This window comes from Heloderma suspectum, chromosome W (genome assembly GCF_057233095.1).
Source record: "Heloderma suspectum isolate Gila_16-S chromosome W, 16-S_ref, whole genome shotgun sequence".
Lineage (NCBI taxonomy): Eukaryota > Metazoa > Chordata > Lepidosauria > Squamata > Helodermatidae > Heloderma > Heloderma suspectum.
The window spans coordinates 47244337-47254083 of NC_139475.1; the positions used below are offsets into that span (position 1 = coordinate 47244337).

At 50.5% G+C, this 9747-nt stretch overlaps 1 pseudogene; it reads right to left on the bottom strand.

The window, feature by feature from the left end:
- Positions 1-8739: 8739 nt before the first annotated feature.
- On the bottom strand, positions 8740-9511 carry LOC146333986 (prohibitin 1 pseudogene; annotated as a pseudogene).
- Positions 9512-9747: the final 236 nt, after the last annotated feature.

Here is a 9747-nt window from a genome sequence, read left to right on the forward strand (position 1 = left end):
AAACAAGTCATGGCAAACAGTAGAGTGTCTGATTGTCTGTTGGGAGTAATGTGGGTTAGCAAGCGAAGAACCAACTCACTGTAGCTTATTTTCAGGGTGGCTCACCATGACGTGCAAACCTGGTCCATTGAGGGAAGGGCCCATTGAAGGTATCTTGCCCAAGAGCCCTCCCAAACCTGGAACCTGTGGTGGTACAGTGAAGAGTACCATGGCAGGTGGGTGATCAAATTTTGGAATGTTCTCCTGTGCTAAAAATAATAATTAAAAAATCCCTTCAAATGGCTGCACATAACAATAGAAGCAACTGTGTTGGTCTCCTGGCCACCATTTTGCATGCTCCACACTGGCCCAAACCTAGTGTTGTCCCCAGGCATGGGGTGGAGGGAATGACATCCACCAGAAAAAAAAATGGTGGAGAAAATTCAGTGAACATTCTGCAAAGTGGCATTCTTTTTAGAGTGAGGAAGTGGTGAGAAAAAGAAGCAGCTCAGACATTTTCTCAGAAAAATATCTTCTGAGAAAGCTCAGGTAAGCTCTAATCAGGACCAAAGAACACATTTCTCCCTCTCTCAAAATACGAGAACCCAGCAGGGTCGTCCCATGAAGCTGATGGGTGGGAGGTGCAGGACAGGTAAAAGGACGTCCCCCTTCACGCAGCGCAGAGTTCAACTGTGGAATTTGCTAGGCCAGGATGCAGTGATGGCCACCAACGTGGATGGCTTTAAAAGGGGGGTGGACACATTCCTGGAGGAGAAGGCTGTCCATGGCTACCAGTCCTGAGGGCTCTGTGCTCCCTCCAGTACCAGAGGCAGTGAGCCTATGTGCACCAGTTGCTGGAGAACGTGGGTGGGAGGGTGCTGTTGTGCTCATGCCCTGCTTGTGGGTTCCTGGTTGACAGCTGGCTGGCCTCTGTGTAAAGGGCAGCCCGGGAAACAGTTTGAAGCATAATTGTTGAATCACCCAGAGAGCTTTGGCTATTGGGCAGTATAGAAATGAAGTATTATTATTATTATTATTATTATTATTATTATTATTATTATTATTATTATTGGGCAGCCTAGGAGGCAGTTGAAGGCAGAGGGGGCAGCCAGTCTCAGTTTTAGCATACAAAAGGAAGGTGCAGTAAGCAATGAGGGCTAAGTCATTTGAAGGAGTAGGAGACCTTCAGACATCTGAGGGTGGTGGACCTGAAGGAGTGAAGGGATGTATCAGGATATAAGAGCACGGAGATAATGCCAGACAGCCAATAAAGGCTTTGAAATGAGGAGGTTTCAGTCCCTTGTTTGGATGGCCTTTGATATTTGACATGCAGTGGCGTTTTTCATTTGATAGCCGATGGGTTATGGGGCTTGATCACTCTCCCCCCACCCCCCACAAATCAATAATCAAGAGACATCAACAGGCTGCAGTCCTCAACTTTCCTGAGGCAAATGTTCACATTCAAATCACAGCATCAGATTTGGAAGCCCGCCTTTTGAATGGCACAGCTGAGAAATCGGGCAGGATGTCAAACATTTGCGATTCGTGCCCTTCAATGCTGCTGAACAGCCCCGCCTGCTGCTAAACTGCAAATGGGGAGTGATTGTGGGATGCCATGGGGGCCAACCATCCTTAGTTTCCTGCTGTCTGCCACGTGTTTTAAGTATGAGCATGTTTAACCTGCCGTTGCTTTCGGCACCGGGTGCTTCGCCGTTTCTGCCGCAACCCCTATTCCATCCCTGCCTATTTCCCTGACAGCGCTTTGGTGTCTGGAAGGAAAGGTAGGCTTTTAAAGGCTGTCTCGTTGCAACGTGTTAAAGATGATGTTAGAATTCTCCACCAGTGCGAGGACATCTTCCACCCCCAGGAGATTCCATTTGCTTACTCCCAGAGGCAGGCGGCGCAATGTCCTTGCACCAGTGAAGAATTCTAACATGATCTTTCTCTTGTACCTAAAAGGCAGGAAATTAGCAATCCAGCAGGGGTGACAAACAAGGTCACACCTCACCATGGGTTCCTCTGACAGCATTCTGGATATTGAATATGCAAAATGCGTGCTAATGGGATTTTAATAACACGCTCCATTTCTTTCTCCTGGTTAGCAAGGAATGGAGCAAATATTCTCCCCCCTCCGTTCCGATTCCCTCCGATTGCACACTGACCAACTCAAATCTGGCTTGAGTTATGGATTTGACTTTTCTACTGCCATGCTGCCAGTGGTTGAAGGTGCCCCGAAAGGGCGGAGGTTTACACCCACAAGGTCACAAAAGCAGCATCTGTCGTGGTGCTGGGAACCTGGGTCCAACTCCCATGACATGCCACTCTCCCTGGGAGGAGGAAGCTCTGGCTAGGAGATGACACCAGCTTGGCATTCAGCCACCGATGTTAATTCAGCTGTGAAAAGGCATGTGGTGTGTGTGTGCATGCACATGTGTATGTGGAGAATTATTTTGCTCTGAGGTTGATGCACAGAGCATTTAATATACAGGAAAACAGGTGATCACCTTGAGCAGGGGTGCAAAACATCAGGCCTGGGGGCCATATCTGGCCTGCCTAGGGTACTCATTGGGTCTTTGGGAGTAATCCAAGATGGCAACGGCCTTTCCCTTGGCCACATCCCCTTTTCCCAACCACCATCCATTTGGCTGTTGCCTGGCTTTTGCATCATTTTCTTTCCCATTCTAACAGGTTGAAATTAGGGCTGTGCACCACTTTGGCTTGAAGCCCAAGTCAAAGCAGGCTGCTTCAGGCCCCTTCCAAGGTGAAGCAGTGAGGGCACAAAGCAACCTGAGACAGGCTGGGGGCTCTCCGAAGCACTTTGGTGTGCTTCAGAGCTTTGGCACCCCGGCCCAGCTGCACCGGCACCTCCTGCTCCTTACCTGAGCCATCACAAGGAGGAGTCACCATTGTCGTCACTGTCACTGCCATTGCTGCTGCCTCCACCACCACCATCACTACAACCACTACTGCTGCCTCTGCCTCCACTGTCACCACTGCCACTGTTGCTATTGCTGGCACCACCACCCTCTGCCACCAGCTCCTGAGCTCTGGACGTGCGACAGCTTTTGTTGCAGGGAGTCGCCATTTGGGGGCCCCCCTGAAGCGGGATTTCGCTATCCAAATCCTGCTTTGGGTTTGGGGCCGAGGTGGATCGCCCCCCCAGAATTAGCCTGAAGCAAATTGGGCCCACCTCAGAAGCCCTGAAGCGGCTTCTGAGTCGGGTCAGGGGCGCCATGCACGGCCCTAGTTGAAATGCTTGTCCTAAGGCTGAGTTAGTGGCAGTAAGAGCTTTAAGCTAAAAGAGGCAGGGTTTGGGGGGGGGGGGCTGGTCCTGCCCACCACTGGGACATGGTTCAGAGCTTATCTGAAATGGTATTCACCCTCAGAGTGCAAAGAGTTCAGCACCTCTGATCTTCTGTCGGACTGTTTGGTCCTAAGCAACATTTTGGGCACTGGGGGGAAGCAGAACTGGGAAGGACCTTCAACAGCGTCTCATCCACTATGCCCCTGGGGCAGGGTTATGCCAGTGCCAGGGTGGCTCTGTGTGTGGGTGTCTCGTGAGCCCTTGCACCAAAGAATAACTTCCTGTTTGGGGCTGGACTTCTCCTGGTCTTCCTAGCTCTGGCCTGTTTTGGTTTGGTTTTTCACCATAGGTCCTGGCTCCTGCCCCTTGGAAATGGTTCCTGGCTCCTGTCCCTTGACACTGGCTTCCATCCCTGTCCTTTGGCTCTGCCCTGGTTTGCCCCCCTAGCTTGACCCCCTAGTGCACATATGGGCAACCTGGTAGCGCTTGAAGGCCTCCTATGCTGCCTGCCATGGGTGCCCAAGCTGCCCCAACCCCCTGAATTCTCCATTTCAGTTTATTGCTTCACCTCCCCAGAGCTCTGAGATGGGGGGAGAGTGGGTGCATGATTGTGTGTGTGCATTAATGTGCACATGGGTGTGTGGGTGTGTGCACATCAGAGTGCATGCATGTCAGTATATGCATGAGTGCGCAAACATGAGAATTCACCCAGATGTGTGCATGTGTGCACCAACGAGTGTGTGTGCATGAATGTCTGCATGAGTGTGTGCACGGATGTGCATGGGGGCACATGAGTGTGTTCATGCACGTTGTGTGTGGTGCATGAGTGTGTGGATATGTGCACATGAGAGTGCATGTGAGTACATTCATGAGTGTGCACACATGAGTCTTCATGCATGAGCATGCATGTGAGCACTGATGAATGTGTGTGCATGTGTGTGCATGTATGAGTCTGTGCATATGTGTGCATGTGTATATGACTCTGCATGTGAGTGCATGAGTGTGCATGCCATGTCCCATCCACTTCCCACCACCAAAATCCCAGAAAAGAAAGATTGAGTTTCAGGCACCTCCCTCCCTCCCTCCCTCCCTCCCTCCCTCCCTCCCTCCCTCTGTCTTTCTGACCTTCCTTCCTTCCTTCCTTCCTTCCTTTCTTTCTTTCTTTCTTTCTTTCTTTCTTTCTTTCTTTCTTTCTTCAGAACCCACGTTTCCACTAAAATTAGTACATTGGGTTTTAGCACCACTCAGCCCTATGTGATAGATAACTGTTCCTTCCAAAAACAAAAACAGACCTACGAGAAAGAGAGAGAGAGAGAGACTAGAGAGCCATTTTCTTGTTTATGAACCAGAGGCCAAACGTGTCCTCTATTTAAACATATTTATTTATTTGCTGTGGATAAAACAGCAGACTCGGTGGTGGTTGAAGATAAAACAGTGATAAATAATCATTATCCTTGGACAGCAGTTTCTCTCTCTCTCTCTCTCCCTCCCTCCCCCCTGCTCTCCCTCCCCCCGCGCAGTCACAAATCCAACTTTCTCTCCCCCTGCCCACCCCCAATTTCAAGAACATAACAGGACACTGGAAGGATGCAAGACAGAGTCAATGTATTCTGCTTTTCAGGTTGCTGAAGAAGAAGAGGAGGGGGAGGGGGAGGGGGAAGAAAGCTGATCCGGTTGAAAGAAGTCATTGCCAGCCAGCCAAAATCAAGAAAGCCTACAGTTGTCTCAAATATGAGAAAATATTTGAATAGATATGCTTTTTGAGAATCTTAGGGTATTTCTTTTTGTTTGTTTGGGCAGGATGCTTTGCACCAGCTGTGTGGACTTGGTCTGTGGTCTTTCTTACGCTTATATCCCACCTTTCTTCCATTGTGGAGGTCAAGGTGGCTATGTGTGGCTCTCAGGCAGTCTCCCCTCCAAGCGCTGACCAGACCCAGACCTGCTTAGCTTCAGCAAGGTGGCGGCCTCACGTGCCTTCATACCATGTCTGTCTCCCACCCAGCCAGCCGACTCTCATTAGGAGAAGAGCAAGACGGACTCTAAAAAACAACCGTGGTTTGCAACATATATTACATGTGTGTCTAACTGTCCCATTTTCTTGTAACAGCCAGGGACATTAATGGCATAACTTACAAAGCCCCTCAACCCTACAGAGCCCAGCAAAGAGTCCACTCTGGGTACAGAACAACATGAACACCCCACATAACATCCTGACCGTTGACATCCTCACTGCTGGCTCTGGAGAGATGCCATTTACAGTCAGGGCCAGAAATATTGGAGCAAGGAGAACTGTTTTGGCAGTTGGCCTCTGTCCACCACCACATCGAAGTTGAAAGGAAACACACCCAGATGGGAGCGAAGTCAGGACTTCCAGCTGTAATTCAAGGGGTTTGGCAAAAGTGGGGCACTGACCATTCAGGAAGGACAGCCAGTGGCACGCGCACACCCCCGTCGTTGGGGGCTCATAAGTAATGGAACGAATGGCTGGGAAGCAGCTGCATGGCCAGGGGCGGCCTGTTTCCTGGGTGCCCCATGACCAAGCAAGCGGACAAAAGGCCTGGAGGTGGTTCTGAGTGTCACATTTGCATTTGGTGGCTGCTCACTGGAACTCCCAACATGAGGTCCAAAGAGGTGTCCATGCGAGTGAAGGAGGCCATCATTAGGCCGAGGAAACAACATAAACCCATCAGAGAGATAGCGAAAGCAGTGGGAGTGGCCAACAACAGTTTGGGACATCCTGAAAAAGAAGGAATTAACTGGCAAGCTCAGCAACAGCAAAAGGCCTGGCAGACCACGGAAGACAACTAAAGTGGATGACCGCAGAATTCTGATCATGGTGAAGAGGAACCCTTTCGCAACATCTAGGCAGGTCAAGAACGCCCTTGCGGAGGTAGGCATGTCACGGTCAACATCTACAGTCAAGAGATGGCTTTATGAAGGCTAAATACAGAGGCTTCACTGTATGAATGTAAATACAGAGGTGCAAACCACTGGTAACACTCAAGAACAGACAGGCCAGATTAGCCTTTGCCAGCAAACACCTAAAAAGGCTTGCCCAGTTCTGGAATAAGATCATTCTTTGGACTGATGAGACCAAGATTAACTTGTACCAGAATGATGGGAAGAGAAAAGTATGGAGAAGAAAAGGAACAGCTCATGATCCAAAGCATACCACATCATCTGTCAAACATGGCGGAGGCAGTGTTATGGCCTGGGCATGTATGGCTGCCAATGGAGCCGGGTCACTGGTGTTTATTGAGGACCTGACTGCTGATAAAAGCAGCAGGACGAATTCTGAAGTGCATAGGGCTATACTTCCTGCTCAGATTCAGCCGAATGCTGCCAGACTGATAGGACACAGCTTCATATTGCAGATGGATAATGACCCCAGACAGACAGCAAAAGCTGCCCAAGAGTTCCTCTAGGCAAAGAAGTGGGATGTTCTTCAATGGCCAAGTCAGTCACCTGATCTCCACCCAGTAGAGCATGCTTTTCACCTACTGAAGACAAGACTGAAGGCAGAAAGACCCACAAACAAGCAGCAGCTGAAGGCAGCTGCAGTGAAGGCCTGGCAAAGCGTCTCGAGGGAAGAAACTCAGCATTGGGTCATGTCCATGGGTTCCAGGCTTCAGGCAGTCATTGACTGCAAAGGATTTTCACCCAGGCATTAAAGGCAACCCTTCAGTTTGAAATGACGTTGGCTTGCTCCATTACTTATGAGCCCCCAACGACGGGGGGGTGCGCGTGCCACTGGCTGTCCTTCCTGAATGGTCAGTGCCCGACTTTTGCCAAACCCCTTGAATTACAGCTGGAAGTCCTGACTTCGCTCCCATCTGGGTGTGTTTCCTTTCAACTTCAATGTGGTGGTGTACAGAGGCCAACTGCCGAAACGGTTATCCTTGTTTCAATATTTCTGGCCCTGACTGTAAATGTTTCACAGTCCCCCCAAATTCTCATCAAAATATCTCACTGCATTTTGGAATTCTGGCTTCCTTGGTCTTCTGTGCATCTGCACACATGTGCAGCAGTGACATAGAGGGTAAAATGAATCTAAAGACTGCACATGCTGTGGTTCTGGAATGAATGTTAGCAATTCTTAGACTTAGGCCAGACAGAGACTGAGGAACCATACATGGATAGAATGGGGAATATTCCCTCAATGCTCCTTTTTGCAGATACGCTGTGCACATGTGTGCTCAGGTGTGCTAGCCTTGCTGATGCACACCTATGGCGTATGCGTCTTGAACATAGAGCGGCAAACAGTTATAAAATACGAAGGACTAGTGGACTGAACTGGCCACATTACTGGTAACTCAGCCCTCCCATTGACTGCAACATGTCATGTTCCTTCGTCCTCCCCCTTCGCAATCAACACACTCCAGGAAACAAGGCTTCAGGCTCACTACTTTATTAGTTAAGGACTCACTTCTTTACAAATTCAGATTCTAGGAAACTCTCAGACTACATAGAACCAGCTGATCCACACATCTATGAATACCAATAGAGGAGACGAAGCAGAAGTTAGAAAAGTTGCCAGCAGCCCGGGCGTGAACTTCTGGGCCAGACTTGCTTCGCAGGGATGCCGCTCCCTTCGGGCGGCTCCCTCCTACGCTGGCTTCCACGAGTGGCCAACCTGGCAGAGCGTCTGAGCCCTGCCCCTAACCTTTCCCGCTTCGCTCTGCGACGGGCCCTAGCGTCCCTCAAGTCGTGCCCCTCGCCCTCTTCCTCCTCCTCCAAAACTTGAGTTCTCATGGTGGAGGAAGGGGGGAGCCATTCAGAATGGGCCATCTGTGTGTCAAGGCCTTGGGCAGAAAGTCTCGCCATACCTGAGCTCACTAGGGAAGGAGCCTCCCCCTGTTCTGGCTGTTCCCCTTCTGAATCTGAGCCCCTAGACATCTCCACATGCTCAGATTCTTTCCTGACACAGCAGGAATGAATTAACGATTCCATGGCTGGCACAGTTTCAGGGTCTGTTTGGGGCTGTGCTAGGGCAGTGAGGGGTGTACAGTCCTCTGGATCCACAGGCCCCCTGGACACCTCCCCCACTGAATGACCAGTTTTGGTCCTCAGTGCTGGCAGAATAGTGTCACAGGTGGAGTTTCCCTCCACCACAGCACTACAGCCGCCAGCAGGCCTCCCACTCCACCGGCAGAGTGCTGAACCCTAGCCCCCCCAAATAGGTTCCTCACCTTGGAGGGCTCCTTTAGAGTTCTGGCTGGTTCTGACTGAAACCCAGAGTGGATTCGCCGCCCCACCAAAAGTGGAGCCCCCAGCCTCCACTGGGTTCGACACCCCTGGATTAAGAGTCCCCCCTGCCCCCAGTCAACCCATTTAATTACAATTTCCCTGCCATTTCAAGCCCAAAGTTTTGGGACCCTCCATGATTACTTTTGTCGGATCTGTTATTTTCAAGGGGATCACGGGTGGGGGAGAAAGCTGGGAGACAGAGATAAGATTCATCGGGGGGGCTGGAGTAACAATGATTGTCCTGCCAGCAGGTAGGTGAAAGCTGGTCAGCAGTGTCTTCTGCCACCTTGAGTTTGCACAGTTCAACAAAGCCATCCCTTATAGAAGCCAGTGACTTGGCCATGAGCTCAGCTGCCTTTGGGTCTCCCTTGGCTGAGATGACAGCTGCTTCCTTCTGCTGCTCTGCCTTCTCCGCCATGAACCTGGCTCACTCCGCTTCCTCCTGGGTGACCTGCTTCATCTCAACAGCGTCCCAGAGCTCCTTGCCAAAGGTCAGGTGTGTCAAGGAAACGTCATCGAGTATGAGCCTGGACCTGGCAGCCCTTTCTGCGAGGTCCTCACTCACCTGCCTTGAGACCGGCTCCCTGCGTGATCAACTTGCTAGGGTCGAAACGGGCCACCACCAATTTGAGGACCTTGTTGATGATAGACAGTAAAAACCCACTCCTCATAGTCCTCACACAGAGTGGTGTAAATCTGGGGAAGGTGCACCATCACTGGCTGGAACAAGATCCGCAGTGTGATGTCAACGTTCTGGAGGTCTTTGCTCCCCATGATGACAGGGACGTTACGTGGGCAAGAACAGCAGTCAAAGATTATGGGTTTCTGCACCCCAGAGAAGAGGAAATGGGTTTCTTCCTCCTCTAAGGTGCCCTGAATGCCTCAGAACCGATGAAAGATGACAGCCCTGTGACCCACGTCCAGACTGGAAAGAGTCACATTGGCAACTCTGCTGGCAAGTGCCAGCCCCCAAGTATCCATGTTTTTTACTTCGAAGACTTGTCAACCCTGTGATGTCAACAGGTCCTGCTCATGCCTTCATCCAGCTCCACATTATGACATCACCAAGCCCCACCTCTCAAATCTCAGGTCAGGGTTAGGGATGTGGGAGACATAGGAAACTGAGCTTCCCATGCTTCTTTGTCTGAGAGACTGCAACAGAGCTATGGGTAGGGACGTACAGATTTTGTGAAACCCGTTCTATTTCTGTTTCATGG